General features: G+C 39.0%; 1 protein-coding gene across 4 annotated transcripts in view; it reads right to left on the bottom strand.

Annotated features, from left to right (window-relative positions):
• zic6 (zic family member 6) overlaps positions 1-26,674 on the bottom strand; it is a 92,457-nt gene that overhangs the window by 62,305 nt on the left and 3,478 nt on the right. Inside the window, exons 1-3 of one of the 4 annotated variants that reach the window (XR_005621883.2) lie at positions 18,574-18,956; positions 1,248-1,303; positions 474-719 (exon numbers count right to left, since the gene is read on the bottom strand). The gene's annotated coding sequence lies outside the window, so the exon portion shown is untranslated. Of the gene's footprint in view, positions 1-473; positions 720-1,247; positions 1,304-18,573; positions 18,957-26,674 lie in introns of those variants that run through there. The other 3 variants (XR_016169684.1, XR_016169686.1, XR_016169685.1) reach the window with 3 other exon arrangements.

Here is a 26,674-nt window from a genome sequence, read left to right as displayed (position 1 = left end):
GAACAGCCCTCTTCAAGTAGGAGGAATGGAGGGAAAGTGGTGGGAATTTAGCTTGCATGGAGTCAAGTAAACCCCCTCCGCATACTCTCATCCCTGCCGCCTCGGTCTTGGCAAGATCTCCTGCTGCTCAGGGCAGTAATAGCTACTGCATAAAGAGCCCATGTTATTATTGTCACAATAGTAAAGGACTCATAGGAAATTGGGGTAGACCTGCTCATTGTGCAGCAAGAGAAGACAACAGCATCAAAGCAAAGACCCGTGCACAACCAATTTAAGCAGAAGTTGTCAATAGGACTCAACCTAGTATTTTAGACAATATCGAGTGTTAAGTGGCACAATGATACCAATATGACTATGTTAGAGGAGAAAATGAAGGAAAAGTAAACCTGGTAATAGGAGTAAAAAAAAAATGTTGAGGTCAAGTGCACAGCTGATGCATTGAGCTGAATGAATCGATTCCAAGAAAAATCACATATGCCATTAATATTTAATTCACTAAGCAAGGTAAATGCATTTGGCGATCACATGACAAACTAGTGACTTTTTTCTCCAAGTTTAATAAAAAAAATGAAGACTTTAAAAAAAATCAAAGCAGCAGCTTCAACATATTGCCTGGCTGTGCTTCGGGCAACAGAGTTTGAGTTCTGGCTCGTGGTCCTTTCTGATCCTGTTCCCCCATCTCTCCCCTACTTTGCTTCCTAGCTGCTGTCCGTACTGCCCTGCATAATAAGACGAAAAAATAAAACAAAAAACAATAATAATAGTACTGGCAAATATAAGATGCAATTGACTCTCGAGCACCAGTCTCTTATAAAAATTGTCCCTGTGCCCTAGCCATGTCACCCTCTCCCTTTCCAAACCCCCCATCCCAGACATCCATACTCCAACCCCCAATGCTTGCATTAAACGCCTAGCCAATCCAGCTGTGAGTTCGGGCAAACTGCCAAATTGTCTGGCAAATACAAATACAGTAGCAATGATTTCACCAAGCATCTGGAAATGGTTCCATCTACAGCTGTGATGTGTGACTCAATTTTGAATATTGACATTATTTACATAGCTATCATTGAGAAAATTGACATATCACACCCATTATGTTTACGTGTAATCTCTTGTAAATGTCTTAAACACCACTTCTTTATGGGATAACAGTCATAAACCTTTTGAGCAAAATCTTATCTGCGTTTAAACTGGACAAAAAAAAACGTATCAAACGTATCGTGGTAAAGTAAAATGGTTAGGCCTACCTGTCCTCCGATATTAACTTGTTAAAGCCCTGGAGTTCAAAGATGCAATTGGCCCACTGAAAGACAAATAGGAAGAAAACACGTTAGAACAGTGAAGCCAAAGCCAACTGCTCAAGTTTGCCAAATCCAAAATTAATACTGAATAATTTAAGGAGGTTTTCAAAATACTGTATTGTGCCATTGCTGAATTTCAGGATTTTGCTAAGAAAAAAAAAAACAAAAGCTTACACTTGTATAGCTCTCACTCTACCACTCAACAGTGTGAGGTGTGAGTGCTGCCTTTTTAGTGACCTTCAATAGCTTATTGATTTTTGCAAATACAAAAGCCACTCGTAGTCCAAACTCTCCAAACATTTTTATTGAACTGTGTGCAGCAGTTTCTCCTGTAAAACCTCCAAAGATGTAATCACAAAAGTAATAAAAAAGCACACTGTTTTGTACCAACAAACATAAAAACACCTAAGTGAGAGTGTGCATAGATATTTGTCTGAACACATTGTGAGGATAATGGCATTTAATCCTCACATCAACCCCCACCCAGACTCACTCCACACATCCTGGCCTTGCAAAGACCGTCCTCCAATAATAAGCTGTCTAGTCCTTGGCTTCCAGGCCTTTGTCATATTGCCTATTGACATGTTAGATTAAACAAAATTTCACATGTCAATTAAATGAGTGTTGCCCGGGTGATTAGCAGATCCCACTAATTGTCTCCCTCCTCCTCTGCCATAATTTTCCACATGAACAAACAGGAAAAAGGCCTTGTCCAAGAGGGCCCCAATCAAACATGTTGGGTCTTTACGTCCTCCTCCACTTCTTTCCATTCTCCTGGGGGAAAAGCCATCGAAGAGATGGATGAGGTGGGGAGGAGAGGAGTTAAGATGGGGGGGATTCACTTTTCAGGGCGCCCCACTCAGTTTGGTGCATCCCACTGATGGGGTGCAGTGAGAACGCAAACAGTGGGTCCAAGACGCCCGGCGCACAGCCCCATTCACACACTCCCACACGTGCACCCTCACTGATAATTAGCCAACCGGCCCCCGGAGACAAGACACCCACAAAGGCTGGGCTACTAACAGTTTTAGACAGGGGCCAAGACACTGCCACGGTCGTCCTCTTCCACATATTCTAATTTCTTTCTTCCCTGACATATGTTTGTTTTCCTTTTCCCTAATGAACATGTTCTCTGGATCTACCTTTGGTCCATCCCATCAAAGGGGTGAAGTCTGATTGGCTTTGGTGGATCTAAGATGATGAAAATGACAGAAAACAATTTGTTTTCTGCTTTCAAATAGTAGATTTTAGCGAATGTATAGGCTAACCTTTGCACTTCTGCTGCCTAATTTCACTCCATAATAAGGTTTTTAATCACAAACAACTTTAAGTGTGCTGCCTGTAATTTCAATGTCAAATCTAAATTTTTTTCAATCTTCTTTCTCTATTGGATGCTCTATAGATGCTCTTTTGGGTTGAGACTTGGTGACTGTGGAGGCCATTTTAGTACAGTGAACTCATTGTCATTTTCAAGAAACCAATTTGAAATGATTTGAGCTGACATGGTGCATTATCCTGCTAGAAGTAACCATCAGAGGATGGGTTCATGCTGGCCATAACGGGATGGACATGGTCAGAAACAATGCTCAGGTAGGCTGTGGCCAAATTGGCACTAAGGGGCCTAAAGTGTGCCAAGAAAACATCCCCCACACCATTACACCACCACCAGCAGCCTGCACAGTGGTAACAAGGCATGATGGATCCATGTTTTCATTCTCTTTATGCCAAATTCTGACTCTACCATCTGAAAGTCTCAACAGAAATCAAAACTCATCAGACCAGGCAACATTTTTCCAGTATTAAACTGTCTAATTTTGGTGGGCTCTTGCAAATTGTAGCCTCTTTTTCCTATTTGTAGTGGAGATGAGTGGTACCCAGGGGGGTCTTCTGCTGTTGTAGCCCATCCGCCTGAAGGTTGTGTGTGTTGTGGCTTCACAAATGCTTTGCTGCATACCTCGGTTGTAACGAGTGGATATTTCAGTCAAAGTTGCTCTTCTATCAGCTTGAATCAGTCGGCCCATTCTCCTCTGACCTCCAGCATCAACAAGGCATTTTCACCCACATTACTGCCGCATACTGGATGTTTTTCCCTTTTCACACCATTCTTTGTAAACCCTAGAAATGGTTGTGCGTAAAAATCCCAGTAACTGAGCAGATTGGGAAATACTCAGACCGGCTCGTCTGGCACCAAAAGCCATGCCATGATCAAAATCGCCCAAATCACCTTTCTTTCTCATTCTGACATTCAGTTTGGAGTTCTGGAGATTGTCTTGACCAGGACCACACCCCTAAATGCATTGAAGCAACTGGCATGTGATTGGTTGATTCGATAATTGCATTAATGAGAAATTGAACAGGTGTTCCTAATAATCCTTTAGGTGAGTGTACGTCCCAATCCATCTTATTCTGCTCTAAACAATGCACGCTGCCATGACGACGACTCTGGTTGCCAACTTCCGGTTTGAGTCTGGTCTATGCTTTTTTTCCATTTGTTTTAGATTGTGTCATACCCGGCCACATTGCTAAACTAAATAAAAAATAAAAAAATGTGATCTGATCATGTTATTTTTTATTAAATCACAGATAGAAACAAAATGAACGCTTTTCTTTTCTTCATAACTTCCAAAGGATAGCTGATGCAAGACTGCACGATCTCCCTAATCCAGCAATAAATGAACATCTAACAGTTTCTATCACCTCGACTGCTGCAGAATAACAGTACTATAAGATTAGGCTGGTTAGCCCTTTGACTCCTGTCTACCTCTGCTTTCAAAGATGCAAAGTCTATATATTTGTCAGGCCTGTGAGGTTAGGCATACGCCGAGTTTCATTCATGAGACCAAAGTCCAGTTTGTGCGCTGTCGCCTCTGTAATGATCATCTATTGTTTACTATATACTTCTTATTTATTAAAACCAGGCAATTGGTTGATGAAACATTAATAAAAAACGAAATTCACTTTAAAGAAAGGTTTCTTTGTGGTTTTTCTTGAAGATCTCTGAAAGTTTTAAAGTCGCTTTCAGAACGGTCATGTCCGTGAATATAAAACGCATGTGTAGACAGATATTTTTCTAATGTCTGGACCACTGATCTATATAATATAATTCTATATAGATGATTGGTCTGGACTAGAGTGCTAGCATTCTACGTAAACAAATACTTCAATAGGAAATATAAAACCGTTTAGCCAGTTGAACCCGCTATAAATCATGAACAAATAGAACGGGCGCAGAAAAAGGTGGATAGGGAAGAAAAGATAATAACATTTTCCATTTCATGTAAACTTTAAAACAGCTTTGCAGAACTTCGAAACTCTCTACAGCCATCTGTGTTTGGAACTAGCAATTCCTTGCAAAAATATGTCATCCGAGCATGTCACACCATTTATTTATGGACATAGTGTAAACACATAAGGACAAAAGAGGTAAACCTGAAATTTTCTTCTTGAATCCAACCAGACACTATTTTTCATATGTACTAGCTCACAAACAATAACTATTCTCTGCTGAATGCTTTAACCTAAAAAATACTTGATCGATTCCACAAACTAAAACACAGCATTGTGAGCAGTGTTGTGCAAGTTACTTCCAAACTGTAATACATTAGGTATTACTTGTTACTGTTATTTAAAAGTAATTCATTACCTTACAATATTACTGTCTCAGAATTGTAATGCGTTACATTACTCATGTATTACTTTTGAGTTACTTTCACCAAAATAATTAAGTAGTACTTAACTTTGGGGCTGTAACGATATGCAATATGAAACCGAAATCGTGATTCGCCACACGACTCAGATCCACGAACCTACAGAATCGCGACACACCTCTTCCAACTCCCAGCGTTATTCTCCTTACCGTCCAGATCCAATGCTGCCTTATCTTAAAATTAGGCTATTAGTATTTGAAGTTAACATTATAAAATACGTAGACCTACACCACAAAACTAGTTGAGGATAAATTATTTAAAATTGGGGAAGTCCAGCATTATGGACATGACATTTGCAGTCAAAACTTGAAATAAAAATTCTCCGAAAATACATGTATTGAAACGTATATAGGCTATTTCCTTAAAGGACAGACATTAGACAAATCAGTCTATGTTTTATTTTTAAAATTAGGGAAAAGACACACATTCATGCGTGAAAAAAAAAAAATAGGAGGCAAAATATATTTTTTGTAATTCTGTTAATTACACTGCGCAAATCGGATGAGGAGGGGTTGGCATTTTAGTTTTCGTGTTCGCATTTATGAGGGAAAAACAATGTTACAGACACGACCGCTCTGAACTGGCACAAAAAGACTGCTTTAAAACTTTCACATAGTCTGTTGCCTTTAAGAAGTAAAATACACTGTAATACAACTGTAATACAAGCCTGACTGAACATGTAACGAGTAAAATATTACTGAAAATTGATTAGTAATGCCTTACACTACTGCGTTACAGCAAAAAGTAATATGTTACTGTAATGTATTACTTTTGTAATGCGTTACTCCCAACACTGATTGTGAGAAATTTGAAAACCCAACCTGACTCAGGTTTTCAAACTTCACTCAAGTGAACACACTTTCTTTGTCTCATTCTCTCCTCAAACTGATTATAGGGTCTAGTGACAGAGGACACAACCCTGTTTGCACTGCACTTTCTGAAGTGTACACAATAGAAATAGGGTCCCATTGAGTTCAAATTTGCTGGAAGTTTCCTTTAAAATAAATAAAAAGAATTGGCTGCATTGTCTACTTTTTGTGCTGAGGCAGCAGACCATAGGACTAATAATAGATGAGGGGAATCTCTCATCTGAGTCTACTTCACACACTGAACGTGGGCAGGAGAAAAATGACAGGCATGAGTGTGACATTCATCCGTACTCTAAATTCATTCACTCAGAAATCCCGCTCACTCACCCTCCTTTACACACTGCATTTTCCCAGGGGGCTGTGTTATGTGTGTGTGTATGGTCCGTAAGAGACCGTAAGTGTGTGAGTGTGTAGACAGTGAGTGCCAGGTTGTGTCACATGTAAGTGCTCATGCATGAAAATGTGTGTATGAAAAGAAAAGCAGACAGTAGCTTGAACAAATCTCAGTGGAGAGGTAAAAGACTGTCTATGAATCTGATTATACCAATAAGTTCTTGTTAACACCATTGTTATTGCCCTAAAATTATTCACAACACTGCTTAGTATTAAAGAATGAAGCACTTTGTTTATTTTATTAAATTTTGTTAGGATGTTGATCACATCAACATCCATCTCTGTTGATGTGATCATTTTGCAATATGACAAAAAAAAAAAAAGATTAAATAAACCTGGCAATCTAATTTGTAATAACCTGCTAAAATTGATTAAATAGCCATCTATTTTAGCAGTATACATTTATTAAGCAATTTGTCAAACAATATGAGACAAAATAAATAAGTCTATCAAATGTCTTGACAATTTTTTTAAATACAGTTTAATAAACTGATAAAATAATTTAAATCATTTTATATCAAATCATTTCATTTTAGCAGTTTGGCATACATTTGTTTTACTTATCAGTTTGTCATATATATATATATATATATATATATATATATATATATATATATATATATATACATATATATATATATATATATATATATATACACACACACACACACACACACACACACGTCTATCATATACTATAAGTCTACCAAATATCTTGACAAACTGCATTAAAAATAAAAAAATAATAATAAAAACTGTCCATAATTTTTTTTTATAAACTAGAATAACTCATTATAAACATAAGCTAATATAAACAAATAAATCTAACACATTAATAGCAGTTTGAAATACTTTCCTTATTATACATTTTAGAAATTAGACATTTCATTAAGAAATGGGTCTACCAAATTTCCTGACTCACTGACTAAATTAATGAATGAATAAATTTGATAAACTGCTAAATTAAATTTTAATTTTTGTAAAATTCCATGATCGGTCCTTCGCGAAGCATTAATAACGGCAACTAGTCACTAGGCTGTGAATAAGAGAGGAAAGAGGTGGTGGGCGGGGATTTGAGAGGAGGATAAGGTTTCTATGGCAACACTGAAGTCCCACCATGTAGTGGAGAAAGTAGCAGAGGTCTAGAGCAGTGGTGTCAAACTGGCGGCCCGGGATGATATTTTGTGGCCCCCTACTTGACTTTAAAGGTTGCATCAGTGATCTCAGGCCCAAACCAAAATAATCACATTCATCTAATCTTTCCTAATGATCCGCTAGCTGCCCGCCCCATAAGCAGGCTGTCAAAAACACGCTTCTCTGTAGGATCTGATAACTGCACACAAAAACAAATGGGTACACCCACCACTCAAAATCAAAATAAACAGTGTTCTAACCAATCACCGACGGAGGTCGGCGTTGTTTGTTTTTGCGTTCGTGCGCCGGCGCCTGCATGCGAAGTCAACCCTATAACAACGGACCAGATACATTTAACATGGAAGAGGCAATCGCCAAGAAGAGAAGGATTCAGGCGAGGGAATACCGTCGTTTTTCGCCAAAGAAACAAATAATAATTGGGAAGGCTTTTTAACGGTGAAGAGAACAGGACAGGACAGGTGAGTAGCTTTAGTGCTGACTTTTTTTTATAATAAAATAATGTGCCTTCCAAAAAATATTCAATATCATATTAATGTGTTGTATAAAGAAAATAAAAAGGACATGAGCAAATACAAGTATCACAAAGATGCTGTGTATAAGGAAAAGACAAAGAACGTTTGTAAAATGAACTTCAACTGCCAAAAGGACAGCTCATGAAGAACCAATCATGTACAGAAAGGAATGTTCAAATTCAGAGGAACATTTCAGAAGAAATGTTAATAATAAAGATTGAGAAGATTGGATCAGATGTGCTCCTTTTTTTGGAACACTTGGTTCCACAAAAAATACAATTTTTTTGAGGAATACTTGATGCAGCCCAGCCTGACCCAGACTCTACTGTACCTTCAGCGGCCCCCAGTTAAGTTTGAGACCCCTGCTCTGAGGATTCCATCCACGTAGCACGGGGGGCTGAATGGGGTAGTGTACAGACAGGTTTTGCTGGCTCAGGACTCAGGACTGGACCCGAAATATTAAATAAATCATAGGCACAGGCTCCTGAGGGACAGGGCTGTGGAGTGGTCAGGACAGACTGTGGCCCCCTAATGTCTAGAAGGGGTTGATCTATGGCACTAATTTGACACAGTGAGGTAATCTGACAAAACTGTGGGGCTTCTCATCTTTGTCACATTCTGTAAGGGCCCTTGCATTTAAGGATGGCTGCTTTCGCAGTGGAGTTAATTAAGGTGCAGTTTGGCACAAATTGCTGAGGACAGATCCTAATTGATGGCCTTGCAGGTCATTAGGGTTTGACCAAGTTTAGCAGTCTGAACTGTGAGTATATAAGCTGGGGTGACAGGGGAAAACTACGGTGAACAATCCTGTGTTCTAGACCAATACAAATCTCACAAAACTCATTGAGTAAAGAACTATCTGTTATGACCAGTGTTGGGAGTAACGCATTACAAAAGTAATACATTACAGTAACATATTACTTTTTGCTGTAACGCAGTAGTGTAAGGCATTACTAATCAATTTTCAGTAATATTTTACTCGTTACATGTTCAGTCAGGCTTGTATTACAGTTGTATTACAGTGTATTTTACTTCTTAAAGGCAACAGACTATGTGAAAGTTTTAAAGCAGTCTTTTTGTGCCAGTTCAGAGCGGTCGTGTCTGTAACATTGTTTTTCCCTCATAAATGCGAACACGAAAACTAAAATGCCAACCCCTCCTCATCCGATTTGCGCAGTGTAATTAACAGAATTACAAAAAATATATTTTGCCTCCTATTTTTTTTTTTTCACGCATGAATGTGTGTCTTTTCCCTAATTTTAAAAATAAAACATAGACTGATTTGTCTAATGTCTGTCCTTTAAGGAAATAGCCTATATACGTTTCAATACATGTATTTTCGGAGAATTTTTATTTCAAGTTTTGACTGCAAATGTCATGTCCATAATGCTGGACTTCCCCAATTTTAAATAATTTATCCTCAACTAGTTTTGTGGTGTAGGTCTACGTATTTTATAATGTTAACTTCAAATACTAATAGCCTAATTTTAAGATAAGGCAGCATTGGATCTGGACGGTAAGGAGAATAACGCTGGGAGTTGGAAGAGGTGTGTCGCGATTCTGTAGGTTCGTGGATCTGAGTCGTGTGGCGAATCACGATTTCGGTTTCATATTGCATATCGTTACAGCCCCAAAGTTAAGTACTACTTAATTATTTTGGTGAAAGTAACTCAAAAGTAATACATGAGTAATGTAACGCATTACAATTCTGAGACAGTAATATTGTAAGGTAATGAATTACTTTTAAATAACAGTAACAAGTAATACCTAATGTATTACAGTTTGGAAGTAACTTGCACAACACTGGTTATGACTAAGAGACTTGAGATTCCATCAATACAGCAGATCAATACAGTCTCTTACCTCTCACAACTCTGAAACACTTGATATATCTTGCAAGTGCAGCGAGTCACGCTCAAAAGATAACATAAAAAGAGAGTCAGCTTTCAACATCTGACAATGATTGCAAATGATGTGCCTCTTCAACAATAGGAAAAGGGTACTCCCTTTAGAATACCACTCATAAGCAGTACAGAATCTAAATTCCATCAAAGGCAAACACCCCTATGCCACCTGTGACAAAGAATATAACAAGGTCAACATTAAAATCTTTTTTATTTTTTATTCTGTTTATCCTTCCAAAGGCAAATATTCTTAAGGTGGGAATCAGACCGCTTCCTGCATCAATGGCTTCTTGCCTATGCAAAGAATATAAGCAATGTGTCTACAGGTTAAATTAAAAAAATATACAAGGGCCGGACGCAGGGTTTTATAAATTCCGAGGTCCCAAAACTGATCTTGGTAGCTCGTAGCTTATAAATGATTTGTCAAGCAGATAACAGATGTTAGGAAACAGATAAAGATCTTCTTAAACATGAGCATCAGGTAAAATGTTATATATGTATATATATATATATATATATATATATATATATATATATATAGTAATACTATTGTGGCAATATATTTATGCTAGGAGTTTGTGTTGGGAAGCCTATAGTTTCCACTGTAATTGGCAAAGAACATCTATCTCTGTGGTGAATATATGCTACCTTGTAATAATGCTAATCCCATCCTGGCTATAATGGGCAATACCTGCTCTTCCTCTCTCATTATATCTCTATCACCTTCTCTCTTTCTCTCAGTCTCCTTATGTTGCCTTGTATCTCTTCCCTTAAAGGAATAATTCACTTAAAATGAAAAGTCATCATTTACTCACCCTCAAGTTGTTTTAAACCAATGGGTTTTTTTTTTCCTTCTCCTGAACACAAAATATGATATTTTGAAGAATGTCGGTAACCAAACAGTTGATGGACCTCATTCACTTCCATAATATATTTTTTTCCCTACTATGGAAGTCAACGGGGTCTGCACTCAGGTAAAAAGAAGCTCAACTTTTAAAAAACGCTTCGAGACCTTGCGTTATTTTCCAAATTTCACTGCCCATTTATTTTTTTTAAAGAAAAAATGCCTTCTGTGTGAATGGGCCCTCACGAAGTTTGGCTTTGCGCAACATCATTTTGGCACCAAATTTGAGTTAATATTAGGCGATAATTTCATTTATATATTTATTTAATTATACAGTTTTTACAAATACCTTTATTTTATTTTTGATCAATCATTTACATTTGATAATACAAGACATATTGGGTGGACAAGACAGATAGTCTAAGATAGTCTAAACTTTAGAAAACGTGCAATTACAATTTTAATCATTTGCATTTGATTTTTAAAATAAATAAAATGAAATAAATTAACAAAATGAATTATATATAAATATACACAAATGTTTTGGCCAAATTCACCCGAATGTATGATTAAAATATAGGCTCTGCCAAAACAACCTTATAGTGGGAAGACAAAAAAAATAAATAAATAACACATGTTGTTACAACAGCAATTATCACTGCATTACCATTGATGTAAGAAAGGACTTATTAGAAACTCTGGGAAGAGAAAGCTCTTGTAAATGACTTTGGCCCCATGTCTAAAATGGTTAGAGGCCCTGTCTTTGCCCTTGTCTTGTCTCTGGGGGCCAATTAGGCAATCATCACTGAGAGATGTCTTATTAGGAGCTCTCATCACTATTAAACTACCACTCTATTGTTTGTTTCGACATGAACGCAGGTCAAAGGATATCAGGTGTGAATTATGAGAGGTTAAAAGGACAAACTGAAAATGAAGACTGTATTGCAGCTGTCAAAGGTCTGCAGCTGGCCTTGTCAATAGGGTTTTAAAGGACCATACATAATCAGTTTTGGGTCACATGACTAGAAGCACACACAAATAACACTCAAGAGTCCATACAGTCAGAGTCAGCATCCAATACTGTTAGTCTTCATGATGTGGTGTGCCTTACTTGTTAAGCTGTGATTTATAAAAGCAATCACAAAACAGCTTGACACAAACAAACATCATAGGCCCCGTTTACGCTTGGTATTAACAATCTGTCTCGGGTGATCTGGTCACAGTGGTCAACCAAGACATTACAGTTTATACTAGGTATTTACATGCACAGTGCATCTCAAATGTGACCACATGTCGGATCAGATTTCAAGGGGAGGGTCTCTGAATTCAAAACTAAAATAATGACTTGCAGTTTATCGCCACATGTTGAACGGTTTAAAAGGGGATGGTTAAAATAGAAAGACTCTATTCTGTGGAACACAAAAATGTCTCTCTTTTTTGTTCATTCAATTAAAGTTTATTTGGATGTCCTTGACTTTCATTAAGTTGAAAAATTCTTTAAAATACCTTTGGTTTGGAATGACATGAATATGATACAGAATGTTCATTTTTGGTTGAATTATTCCTTTAACCAAGGCTATTTTTAAACCTGGTTTCAAGATGCCTGGTACCTATCTGTGTTCTATAGCCACAAGATGATGCCGTGTATTGTAAGAGCTTTTTACAAATCAGGAATGGTGAGAAGGTACGCTCGTCTCCAAACCAAACTTGGGTCTTCAGCCGACAAAGTTTAAATCCCGTCCTGCTAGCGCGCTTTCCATAATGTTTATGCAAGTCAGTAGATGGTCTTATGTGGTTGTTCGAGTGGAAGTGGTCGGAGGTGGACAAGCTCAAGTTTTAGACCCCGTTTATACCCATATTTTGCTTTGTTCACTTCTGATTGGACTGATGAATGCACATCTTAATACCAGGTGTAAACAGGGAATAACGGTTCGTTTTCAGGAATGAGGAGTCTAGAAAGCGCAAAGATTAACTTTGACTTCTGTCTTAAGTAGTTACAGAAGAGCTTTGACTTAAGGTGTTTTGAGTGTATGAAGGATGCAAGTCTCCAAGTTCATACCGATAGCTACACTAACCTGACTCCCTGTCCTCGAAGTATGAAGCTAGTCCGGATGCAATCAAACTAAGACAGAAAAACAGCCATTTGCATGGCAAATGCACCATTAAAATCCTATTTGAGGATTGGGGGAACAAGAGCCAACCCACTTTGTTGATCTGCAGCTGTAAAGCAATGTCAGACTCAAGTTTCCCTGACCATGAGAAAAAGCCCCAAATGCACCCATCCATGGCATCCCCCCAGCCCTCAGTGCCTGCTGTTCCCTGGGGGGATCACCACCTCCTGACCTCCTCTACTAAAGGGTCAAAGGGAATTTAACACAAGGCTCCCACATTCCTCCAAGGTGATAATTGCTGTTGCTCTCTACAGGGGGCCATCAGGCAGTGAGTAAACAGGAGGAGCTTAAAAAACTCACCTACTCCCTCCCTCTCCCACAGCATCTCACGGATGACACACATGAATTATGGCATCAACCGACAGTGTGTCGACAGCGACACCAGCGCAGCGTATGCTTTTTACAGCCCTCGCAAGTGTGCAGCTGTTGGCCTCAGTGTAAACAGCAGACCCACTTCACACCTTCAGTCAGACGTCTCCGAGCACCTCCTATGCTAATAAGATTTATTGAAAATTTCAAACTGAGCCCATAATAAAACAAAGCATCATGGCAGCTTAATTAGTCCTCTTCATCATCTATACCCCCCACTCTGCTATCCCTATAGGAGAAGGCCTTGGAGGGAACTGATGGATGGACCATGTCAGGGATGAGACCTCCCTCATTAATCCAAGACTGAAGCACTGCTCCTCTCCTGCGGACGTGAGCTGTGATTACATGCAGCTAAGGTCCAAAATTAACTTTTTGCTACACCTGCCACTGACCGGCAGAGGAAGAACGCATTATTTTTATTCTAAAATACATCGTCATCCCTATACAAATTGGATTAAATAAAGTAGTCACTTATGCAAGGAGAAATATTGCAAATATGTTTCATCACATTGGGGCTCTGCAGAAAATGAACAAGTAAATGTTCATGTTTTGTTAAATTAGTGTAATCTAAATAGTTTACGTCACTTACGTAAAGTTCAGCTTCACATTACTCTGTGCACTAATAAAAAACTGCGGGTAGGGATGCACTGTTATTAAAATTCTGGCTGACCAATAAGCAAATAATGGTTTTCATGATATTGCTGATAAATTCCTGTTATTAAAAATCTTTATTAGTTTGTGAATTAAGGCATCACAACGATATAATATAGTGCACAAAATTATTATTTTGAAGTACTGTATAAAGAAAATGGATGTTCATAACGTTGAAATTTAAATGAACAATAAATTATTTCAGTTTTTTTAACTTTAGGTAAACTTTAGATTATCTTTGCCGTCATCTAAATGTAAAAATTGTACATAAAAGACTGAATCAATACTGACTGAATGAGTGGTAATAATAATAATAAAAACTAAATGCTGACACCCAATAGTGAATCCTAACCTGCAAGTATCATCATATTTCTAGCATGCAACATGATTCCCCATTCAGAATGCATAATTGTAGATACCTGCAGTGATTAAATGATTATTATGATAACCTTCAGTAAAAGTCTATTACTCAGACAAAATTGCTAATAAGTGAATACATATCAGTGTTTTTCAACTCCAATCCTAGGGACCAACCTTCCAGAATGGCTTGCTATTTAAAACACCTAATTCAACTCATCAGCTTGTTAAATAGAGAGACATCTAAAACGTCTAAAATGGACTTGTTTCAGCTTCCTTCCTCGGGCTATTTTCAAGGCGAGTAATGAGTTAAAATACTATTTAAAAAAGCAAGTTACAGACTTATAAAAGGTTTTCAGCTCTCCTCCAACACAACCATAAATGACATGAAAACTAAGCCGTCTAAACTAAACAAAACCTCCAAGAATCATTTGTACTAAATGTGATAAATGTCCAAAAAAAATCATTCTGAAAAACAATATTCAACCATCTAGCCAGTACTGCATCCAAAATCTCATAAACGGTTATAGACAACAAAATCTGGTTAAGAACAGACTGCCTTTGGTGTTTGGTTAAGGCTATTACTTTTAAGGGGATAGGAAGACATTTTCTTGTCTGCTCAACATTTCCTGGTCTGTGCCCACATGTGGTTTCCCTGAGCCACACAGTAAGGCTTTGGGGGTAATAAAAGCAGAGGTGGTGATTAAGGAGCAGGAATAATGGCCTCCACAAAACCTGGAATGCGTTTAACTGCCACGCCAACCCGGGAATCATTCAGGGCCCAGCTCCATTAATATCTGGCATTATTCAGCTTTTCCAGGGCAGATGCATTTTTGACTTATTAGGCTCTGCAAAATACAGCCATTAGTGTAGCAGTCGTACAAATGCCTAACAGGGCATAAAAACAAAGATAAGTTCATAATTTCAGGAACCACATAGGACAGTATCAATTTAGGCTACTGTTTCACTTAACACGAACTCATGAGGAAAACTGTTCTACATTTTGGTGAATAGGTTGCGAAATGCGAATTTGTTCGATTTGATTGGTATGAAACCTTAGTTTTGTTTGTTTGTTTGCTTTAAAGCATGAAAGTATACTCCTAATCCCACCCCTAAACGCCAATGGGGTGTAAGTAGATCATACATAAATGAACAAATGTTGAAAAAAGTTACGAATTGCCATAAGAGCACATTAGTTTCACTTGAATTCACAGGTTGTCTATTGCCTACTAGTTTTTGTTAAGGCATGCTTCTGTTATGCTTTGCTAACCTGCCTACTGGTTTAACCTTGTTAAATTTTCTGAGTCCTCTATAAATCCTGGATTAGGGAGGACAACTGTCACAGGGACTCTCACTCAAATACATCCTCCTTGTAACTGTGTGCTCAGCACACCCAAACCCCATCACTTTCCTCATTACAGGCACTTCATGGCTCTTTAAGGCTCCAGGTTTTAACTAGGATTTTACATTTCTCCACTCATTTGATATCAAGGCCCAGTAACTTGCAATTTAGACCTTGCACAGGGATCTAGAGCTGCAGAGCTGCACCTTGATTTGTGCAAAGTATGGTACAGCTAAGCCCTGATAATTACAGGTCAAAAATACACTCCTAACCTCTCCCTAAAAAACACATTGGCCTGATCTAATGGTTCGAGTGTGGGGAAAATAACAGGAGTTAGCACTGTATCCATTTGTTCAGTTGTTCTACAATGTGGAGGGTGATGAGTCTATGTGTGCAATGGCCTGCGCTTCATATGTCTGCTGAGTATGTGTCTAATTGAAGGTAAGCAAAAGAAAAAGTTGTGTGCCTTCCGAAAGTTTCCAATAAATATCCTGCTCTTAATTTTAAACACCTGCCCATAAACCTCTGAGGAATGCTAAATAAAACCAAAGCTTTCAGAGAAAGCCTTCTGTCTGGCTCTCACACTAAGACAGCAGGATTTGTAATGGCTGTAACCAAGATAAGCAGTTCAGGCTGGACCGGCTGTGTAAAAAAAAAAAAAAAAAAAAATGTATAACTGGACTGATAAATGCTTCACAGTAGGGATGCGCACTACTTGAACACTTGTCTGCACTGCATCATCTAGTAAGGCTCTGTCCCAAATGATGGCCAGCAGTTCTCCTCAGTGTGCAGTGCATACCAAAAGGACTCATTGACGGTGGATAGCAAACACAAAAAGGCAGGTGCTTAAGGGACCCTATTGTCTAGTGCACTTCAATGACATGCATCAGCCATTGCAAGTACAAATCAAGTGTACAATTTGGAACAACGTAAATGTATTTTCCTTTGTAACTTTGCCTATAGCAACCATTAAAAAGCATTAGAGCCATAGGCCTTGACAGTTCTCCAACATATAAAACAGCAGTTTCGGCTGTCCCAGTTCAAGCACCGGCTTCTGTCATCTCTACACTGCTCTATGAAAAGCAAAAGGACAAAAATATAACCTGTAAAAATGCAATGAGAATCATTTTATGGTCGAACGAAATAGTGCTACAAGAAACTCTGATTTTAGACAGAAAACTAAAGAGAAATACAACATGCGAAATGCTAAAAAAAAAAAAAAAAAGCAGTCTAATTTTGGTCTCATGTACTGTGAAATAGGAATGAGCAATCCGACTAAAGATTTCATGTACTACAAATGTTGTCAGAACCTAAATGAGAGTAAAAAATAGGATAACAGCACCAATCATGCTTTCATTGTGTCAACCCTCCACACTCAATCACAAAACACACAGCAGACCTTATGCACAGCAAAATGGGGCAGGAAAAGGGTCTTGAACTTGCTTTCAATTTTGACCCCCAGGAGGGGGGGGCGTAGGGTAACCTAGGGGCCGGAGACTGTTCTACTAGACTGCAGCTCTGGTTTCGATTGCCCAAACTCCTGACGCCTTCCGCTGCTGCACCTGTCAGCCGTCAATAGACCCCCCGCCCGCACCCTTTCAGCATGGTGAATATATGGCCATGCTGAATGCCCCCACCCAGCTAATTACTGAGACCTCAAAGGCCTGGCTCCTCTGCACGCACCACTACGACACCAAACCAGCCTGCGCTGACCTCTGAATCTTACATACACCCTAACACACACGCGAATGCACTCTCAGGAGGAACGTGGCTGATGGAAGCACTATTGCGTGGCAGGAGATTAACAGAGCTGTCTACACGCAAGCATGAATAATACAGTTATCACTCCAGACAGACAGGCAACACAGACGGCAGGTTTAACTGCAGCTCAACACTGAAGCCCTGGCAGGACACTGCCTCTAAATAGACAATCTCTGCAAGAGAAGATGTGAAAATAAATAAATCAAGATTAGTGGAGGCCAAGGCTATAGTTGTCACAGGGTTATATCTTAGTTACTATACTGTTACATTTCCAATTGCAACGGGTGAAACCATAAAACACAACAATATCACAGTAAGACACATTAAGTCAGAGTCAACTTGTAATAAAAGCTAAAATTTAAACAAAATAAACCAAAGAAGTGAGAGATCTTTTCTTGCAATGGCTTATTGGGGAAAGAAAATAATATAGAGAGAAATCGAGTTATGTCAATTCAAATAAAAAAATATTATAATACAGGATTAATCGACCTATCTATCTATTTGGACAACAAATAATATGGAGCGAATTATGCGTGTTCTTAAACATTTAAATAAATAACTGGGGCAAGTTGTGTTTTGTATAAAAACAATACATTACAACGTATGTTTGGTATTTTTCTTATGTTATAATCTTGTCATTTCATGAAGAGTTTTATGTTTCATAATTGTTTTACTGTTTACGTTTCTTGAAAAACACTATAGTTCCCATTATGCAACACTTACCAGTGACAAGATCCCGTTACAGCGGGACAAAAAATTCTAAGGCACGTCACAGATCTACGTGTAATCCCAACAACAACAAAAACACATGACCACGTACGCTTTGGCACCTGATTCGCTCTCTCGTCACAGTGATGCATGAGCTCAAACATGGATCCTTATTAACACTTCACAGCGCAAATCGCAGCAGGTGCATCTTCTTCGGATCATCTCGCTACATATAGTGCGTTCACAATCAGATATGCTGTACGCAATCATACCACATATAACGACGTTTCCACCAACTGTCAAGTTCAACACTCCAGGATCCACTGTCTGTGGTGTTTGTCTTTCTCTCTGTCTCTCTCAGACAGCTGAACCTGCGACAGCCTACCGGCTCTTTTAACCCCTCTAACACAATTCCCCAACATGAACGCATATATTTTGTTGAAGACAATGTTACAGAACAAGCTATGCTGAGACTAAAGAGTGCGACAGTTTATTTGTGCCCCGCGTGCAAACTGACATTGCTGCGTACCGGCGTCAGAGAAAGTGTGTCGTCTCCGCTGAACTTGCAGAGGATGAAAGTGATGGTTGAGAAGCGCTCACTCAGCTCAGGTCCTCAGCATCTACCTCCCAAAACTATAGAAACCTGCCTCGAAGCATCCAGTAGGCTACAGAACAGATTCAGGGCGTCCCACACCGTCCGACCCACGACATATTTTTATTTTTGACCCGTTGATGTCATTTCCTGTATGAGTAACTTGTGCCTTAAGTCGTTTCAAGATCACTAATTGGCGCTTTTTTTCAGCTCGCTTGACAGCACTGTGCTATAAGGTCACGCGAGCGGTCATTACAGAGAAATTCGTAAAGCAACCTGTCGGGTTTAGTGTTTTGAAAATTTTAAAGCGATATTCAACATCCTGCTTCGCCGTTCGTCAACTGCGGCGCATTTTAGTGTACGTTTATATAATCACAGAATGATCCAATCGCACATCTTAATGGAGTCACATGAGTTTATCCTACAGGAAATGTTTAAAGTAATCTTTGTCAAACCTTCCTAACGGCCTTCTTAAATGTTCCCCATTCATCCTGTAGAAAGTTTATAATGACAGTGGAACTGTAGCCTACACAAATTTAGAGAGAGACAGTTACACATTTTGTTATAAATTCCAGAGGTTGTTGTTGTTGTTGTTCTTGGTTTGTTTGTAATTAATGAAGAACCTCATTAATTAAATTATTTATTCATCTAGTGCTTTTACATTTTTATAATCTATCACCATCTTTGTCTGCTACAAATTAAAAGTATAGTGTAAATTAATGTCAATTGTTAATCTGATGAAAACGTATTGTCATCCGCTATTTCATTTCAAATATTTAATTTAAACTATTATATAATTATGTGTGTGTGTGGTGTATGCTGTTCTAAAATGAAGAGGCAAAGTCCTCAGTTTTTTAAATATGTTTAAATCAATTTCAAATTCATGTCCCAGTTACACTTAAGGTTGTCAAATTTTCTTGGTTAAAAAAATATTATACTTTACATAACATCAAAAAAAGAAGAAGAAGAAAAAGAAAGCAAAAACAATTTTATTTTGTATTTTTATGTAAATCATTTTCTATTCATTAAAACCCAAGTATAAATCTCATCAAGTTAGTGCTTTTAAGCATTTTTACATTTATTCCAAAACAATGATGTTCAGCTATTCAGATAACTTATTTTCGGTTATAAGCTCAGTAAATAACTGGTCACGGTCTCCTCTACATACATTTCGTGTTGATGCATGGTATTTGAATGGGTAGTGTGGATTTTTTAAATCACTAGTGTCAAGTGTTAATCCAAGGGCCAGTGTAGCCTAAACATAGCCATTAGGTTAAGACTGTGTCTTTAGAACTATGGACTAAGCAGGCAGTTAGGGGTAGCCTAATCAGTCTTACTTTTCACATTCAAATTAGACAAACATGTTTTTATGTAGCTGACTTAAAGTATGAACAGTCTTAAAGAAAAAAAAATGGATGCCTAACTTGTAAAACTATAGTCTTAGCCGTTTATGCAACCAGCCCCAGGTGTTTCATTTGAGTGTTTGTAGTTGACATTGAGGTGGCAGTGGGTAGCAGCAGTGTCGCCTCACAGTAAGAAGGTCCCCAGTTTGTGCCAGGAGTGAGTGCGCATGTTCTCCTTGTGAGTGGGTTTCCTCTGAGTGCTCCGGTTTCCCCCACAATCCAAAAACATGCAGTATCTGTGAATTGGTAGATGCTAAATTGTCCATAGATGTGAACGCAAGTGTGAGTACCAAGCCATGCAATGGGGAGAGTTGGGGAAAGACTTGGCAACAACTTACCCTGGAAAAATAATTGCTGAGAAAATGTATGGTCAGTCTCTCGCGTGCAAGAGATGGCAATAGAATCACCAAGAGTTGGTTATTGAGAGAGAGTTGACATTGGCCTTCCCTAACTTACTGCCAATTCCTCTCCTGAGTTAGATGAGAAACGCCTACAGATTTGCTGTCCCTGACTCATGCCCCCTCCACTGCTGGATCAGTGAAAGAGGGGCCTTTTTTTTCTTCTTCTTCTTCTTCTTTCTTTGAGGTGAAAGGATTGTAGGAGTTTAGAACTGGACCCCTGCAAGGCACTCTCTTCTTGTCTTTTTACCTCTTAACCTGTAGACTTTGCAGCCTATGGCTGATCTATGGAGCTGCTCTCCTTGAGCCAACATGCCATGATAGATGGCCATTGGCCTACAACCCAATATTTCAATTTCCTGCCTAGGCAGAGGCATTTCAGAGTTTGAATAGAGTTCATAGGCACAGTGTGGTTCCTGCCGCTGCCCTCGACACCCGCAGTGAAGACCCCCAGACCCAAACATAGCACTGAGCACATTCCAACGGCTCAGCAAGAGCAACGGAATGGCGTGAGCTACTGCTAGGCTACACCTAGTACTGTTAAAAAAAAAAAAAAAAAAAAAAAAACACACTACCAGACAAAAATGTTGAACAGTCTTGCCTATGTATATTCATTATTACTATTTTGCACAAATCTGATAAGTTGAGTCATCAAAACTTTATTTCTTATTTTAGAGTCTACTTTTTCTAGGTTGTCTCGACATTTTCTTAATCAATTTAGCGTACCTTTCAACATTATTGATGTGGTTCACATGTTTTAGTTTTTTTTTTACTTAAACTATTTTAAATAAACAATTTTTTTAAATAAGCATAATTTACATTTGCATTGACATTTAAGCTTAAGCTTTCAGATCAAAAGGTTTTTAAGATCGGAAGGGGGAAATATGTATGTTCATCAAATAAGGAATGCACAGACACATGCCATTTTATCCTATTTGGGATGTTATTATTTTCCATAAAAGATTTTGCCTCAGAATATGCCAGCTAATATTATTTTAATATATCAGTTTATTTTATTTTATTTTATCTCAGGATATTTGATAAGGAATCCAATTTTCACATATATTTGACATTTTATGCTTATAAAATAATTTAATGCTTAAAGCATATTTTGCATATTTAGCACAAGGTCTATATTTGATATTGTAAGTTACTGTTTATGATGATGCGCCTTTCTATTTTTGTCAATAATCTATAGAGTTGAGGTAGCAGAGTGATAATGCAGTCTGGCAATAGCACAACCATGCTAACGCAACGAAAACTGCTAAAGATCAAAGGACACTCTTAGTTGTGAGTGAGAGGGTGACACATAAGGCAACAAAGTTGAAAGAGAATCCCCTGCACAAAAGAAAGATATACACCGTGCTTTTCAAGGAAGCAATGCTTCACTTTGGAATCTTTTCCCTTTAGTATGGCACTCTCCACACATGGCACGAGAGAAGAGAAAGAGGCAGAAAAACCAGAAGAGAAAGACAAAAATACATGCAAGAATGAAAGTGTAGCTCACACTGTGATATTTGTCTCATTTTGATATTTTTGTTATCTGGGTCAGTTATATTTATGAGTATCATGGTGTTTCAAGGAAACGAGATTATGTATGTTCATTTTAGATGGCAAGGGGAAGCTGATATCTGGTTTCTGGGCGCAAGGAGGAGTAGTATGCATGTTAGCATGAACAGAAATTGTTTACATTCTACAAAGTGACTGGATGTGTGTGACTGCACATTTTCTATCTCTCTAACTATGGATATGGGATGAGGTGCTATTATTGGACGTGGCTCATAGCAAGCAGTGCACCCTAGTGGCATGAGAGGAACACACACACACACACACACACACACACACACACACACACACACACACACACACACAGTCAGCCAGTCAGAAAGCATATCCTGAAAACATTATCAGTGTAAAACATCAATAAAATTTGTAGAATACCATTTTGTTTAATTGAGATAACGGTCTTAATCTCATCTTACAATCATGCCGACACATTCAGGCAAGTGCTCATTCATTTCATTATTTCAGCATCACAACACCAAGATATGCTGTATAATTGTGCTGTAATCAAGTTTAAAAATAGCATGTATCCTTATGCACCCCCCAATATATGGGACATCATTCCTCTATGATCAAAACAGAGGGATTGTAAGCCCTCTAACCATCAGATAACCCCGCCCCCATCCCCTCATTCAAACCAAATGGCACTAACAGCGACTTCAAAGTCAATAGGCTTCCGGCTATCAGTTCAGCTTTAACAACAACAACAACAACAACAACAAAAAAACCTCTAGACTGTGTGATAGAAAGCTGAAACGCAGACACTGTATCTAGGTAGCCCCTCCTCTGCCAAATCAGCCAGCTGTCTCCCAAACAATCAGTACCTGTTCCTATAAAACGCTACTTAAATAGATGAGCACCAGATTGAGAAATAAGGGGAAGACGGGTGGAATGAGCGGGATGGGACAGGAGGTAAGGATGGGTTTTAGCTGGACGATGAGGATAGTGAAAAGAAGAGGGGGGGATGTTTAAGCTGCAGCAAGCAAGACCCCCTAAAGTAGGGTTTAGCCGAGGCCTACAGGCACAGGCAGCAGGCAGACTCCTTTTAGCTCACGAAGTAGATTAATAATGAATTAAGGAATAAACCCTCCCCCTACCCCAGCAGACACATCCCTAAAAAGACATGCATGCTAATGCATTCATTATTTATAATGTGTGTGCACGACTGGGGCAGGATGGTCAGATCTTAGCCTGTGAGGGACAGAGGGGTGCATGATCACCCCCGGATGGAATTCCGAGGATGGCGAGGAGACATCCGCCAATTGTGCAGCATCTCTGGGCTTTCCTGGGTTGGGTTTGGGGGGTTCGGGGGTGGAGTGGGCAGCCTAGTTGTCAGGGGGAGGGGTGGATTAAACAAAAAATACATGATAAGAAATGATCATGCTGGGGCAGAAGGGTTAAAAGAAGACAAAGAGGCTAAAGGAACAAGCAGGGGGTTAGATGGGGTTAGACTGACCCAGATTTACTGTCTGGACTACAGACCAGGTCATGTTTTTTTTGTTTTTTTTTAAATGTAGTCGGAGAAAACCTTGATAAATGTACATTTAAGTGTACGTTTAAAATGGGGTGATGATGGCGCAGTGGATAAGACACATGCCTTTGGTGTGAGAGACCCGGGGTCGAATCCACGGTGAGACACCAACGTGTCCCTGAGCAAGACACTTAACCCCTAGTTGCTCCAGAGGCGTGCGACCTCTGACATAATATAGCAATTGTAAGTCACTTTGGATAAAAGCGTCAGCTAAAAAAAAATTCAAAATGAAAATAAAAATAAAAACCCATAAGGGCAATACCAGTACATAATGTTTCTTGATGAAAGTAAAGGAGACTGTCAGCACTTATAGCAGCATGCAGCTATGCTCCCATGCAGAGTATGATACAGTGATAAGATAAAGTCAGTGCCTAAACTTCAACAGAGCCTTTTTTCACCAATATTAGCATAGATATGGAGAGATCAGGCCTGCAGACTTCCATCATCTCCACAGATACCTGTGGGTCTCCAAATAACCGGAGGCAGACGGTTTTAATCTGACAAAATGTCTTAAAAAAACAGGAGAATCTTGCAAAAGATAAGCAAAGATCAAGAATGGGTGCTTGGAAAAATAATGACTGGTCACAATTTGACACCTTCTAATTATAATTTTCATTAATATTTCTTTACATTAGTCACTTATTGGACTTTTAATACACATAATATTGTTGCATGAAACATATGCATCTGCTATGTTATATATTAACTAATTAAGTTGTGTTTGTTGTTAACTGAGCCATTATCTTATTAAACAGCAAAGTGACAGGGAAAAAAAAAAACGTTTCAGACAAGTACAGGAAAAATCACAGTCAGCTTTTAATTTACTGTAGCTTAATGATGCAGTTCTCAGAAGTTACCACCTGGGGCCAGACCTCACATGAGGACACCAGCATTGTGCAAACATTGCAACGTTTGTTTCACACAAGGTGTGCCAGTAAAATCTTTTATACGCAATTTTACCACACAGGAAAATCCATAAACTTTGGAAGTGTGTCAAAATAACACGAGATTGGATTTTCCACTGTTCAAAGACAAAATTGGCCTTGCATCGTCCCTGGCCCTCCTTTTTTTATATAACAAATACAACAGCATCCTTATTATGTGTGTGAATACCACAGTGTGTGCCATCGTGTTAGCTTGTAAATCCTAAGCCTATCTGAAAGTGCAAGAGAGGTGTTTTGTAATCTTCCCTTTCTGCTTCGACTGCTGGACCTCTAATCAAGAACACGCTGCTCCTCTTTTACACATGTAGCAACAGTGTTTACAAAATTGCCAGAAACTCTATGAAAAATAATACTCTCTTTCTTATTTATTTTAACAGTGGAAGCAACATTCCACCTTAGCGGTTAAAAAATTGAGATAAGAATTAAGTGACATTTTGAGATATTAAGTCATATTATGGGAAGTAAAGTCATAAAAGACAAAGCCACATTTGCAGTATATAAAGTCATACTATGAGATGTAAAAGTCATAATTGTGAGATTTAAAAATTATGAGAAATAGAGTCAGAATTGAAAGTCTAATTTATGTGAAACCAAGTCACATTTGCAGGATGCTTTTATAATAAAACTAGATATAATGAAGTGTAAAGACATGCATTCAGTTGTTGTAATAAATTACAAAATCAATCAGTCCTGCAGCTTTGGTTAGGATCAGCGTTAAGCACGGATCGGATCCCGTGGGCTGCTCACAAGAAGACCGGTACGAACCCCGCAGCTGCAGAAGGTCCAAGTGTCCAAGTCTTTGACCTACCACGGGGAGTCTGAACAAAACACTCCGAGTGTCCTGGTGACGCAGGACCGCCAACCTCCCTCTCCAGAGGCTTTCATTAGGTTTCAAAGGCTTCCTGGTTTTATATTACTGCGAAAACACGCGACTGCACTGACCACACTCTACAGGGCACCATGAAGCCTGGCCGGCTGAAGACACAAGCGCACAACCCTGCTGTGAGTCAGGAGGATCCCATTTACCCCGCTATTTGAACAGAAACGCCACACAAAGACAGGTGTGATTTTCATTACGTAACCTCTGGTCAGAGCGGAACCTTTCTGTTCAGGGGACCAAAGGGGAAGCCATTAAATGCCACAGTGCCACACAACGTCAGTCACCAACTTCCCTGACTCATCCACCTTGCCAATCTTTGAAAAAAAAACACCAACCATTCTTCAAACAAGATGTTAGTCGAGGGGTAAGCCCAAAATTGACCCCTCACACATTGTCCCAACAGAAGTCCCTTTAAGACTTCTAAGACATGTTAAGAGAAAAAGGCCTGGGACGTCCATTCTCGGCGCCCTTTAGCATGAGAAAGACGCCTCTCTGCATGCATAATTCTGCAGAGTCATTGTGATGGTCTTGCTACTGGCTGCTGACAAAAAGCACCAGCACGGGGGCTATTGTCATGGACGCATCCATCTGCATCAAGGCCATTAGAGGATATTTGCACTTCCTCAGTCCTGCAGGCCCAGTGGGGTTTTGACATGCGACAGAAGGCACCAGGCTTTACCCACAAGCTCTTCAGGTGCAGATTGCGGTAGAGCGAGGGGCAGCACTTCCGTCAACCTCTGTGATGGACGCACAAGAAGAGGCAAATGTGTAAGAGTGATTGATGTGTGAGGGATCTCGACCACTCAGTGTGGGATCTGCTCTCCTGTCTTTGTGTTTCTGCATGTTGGAGGGAGTTTCTTCTTGTTGAAGCCTGTATGCGGTGAAATAAATTGGCGAGTCAAAGGAGCACAAGAAAGGCAAAGCATCCCACACACACAGACATACATGCAGCCAGACTGACAGATGGGAGAAGTGTGTCTGCAACAGAGACCGACCACATGAATTTCCAATTTATACAGTACTAGCATATCGGGGTGTGCGATATCACCGATTTTTGATCATGGATGATTAAAATGTCTCCACGATCTGCTATTTAAGAAATATCGTACTATCTTGCTACAGTGCATTATATCAGTTGCAGTTCTGGAGCCTGTACCGTACAACTCGATGTACAACCACGTCACATGTTAACTCAGCAGTAGAGTTAAGGCCACTGCACACTGAGTACAAAATTTTCGTATGCGTTTTTTTTTTTTTCCGTGTTCGTCAGCCTAAAAATTTGTAACGCACAGAAACCTTTGCGAAAAAAAAAACGCAAA

Source organism: Pimephales promelas, chromosome 9 (assembly GCF_988280905.1).
Source record: "Pimephales promelas chromosome 9, fPimPro1.hap1.1, whole genome shotgun sequence".
Taxonomy (NCBI): domain Eukaryota; kingdom Metazoa; phylum Chordata; class Actinopteri; order Cypriniformes; family Leuciscidae; genus Pimephales; species Pimephales promelas.
This window is presented reverse-complemented; position numbering and strand designations above follow the sequence as displayed.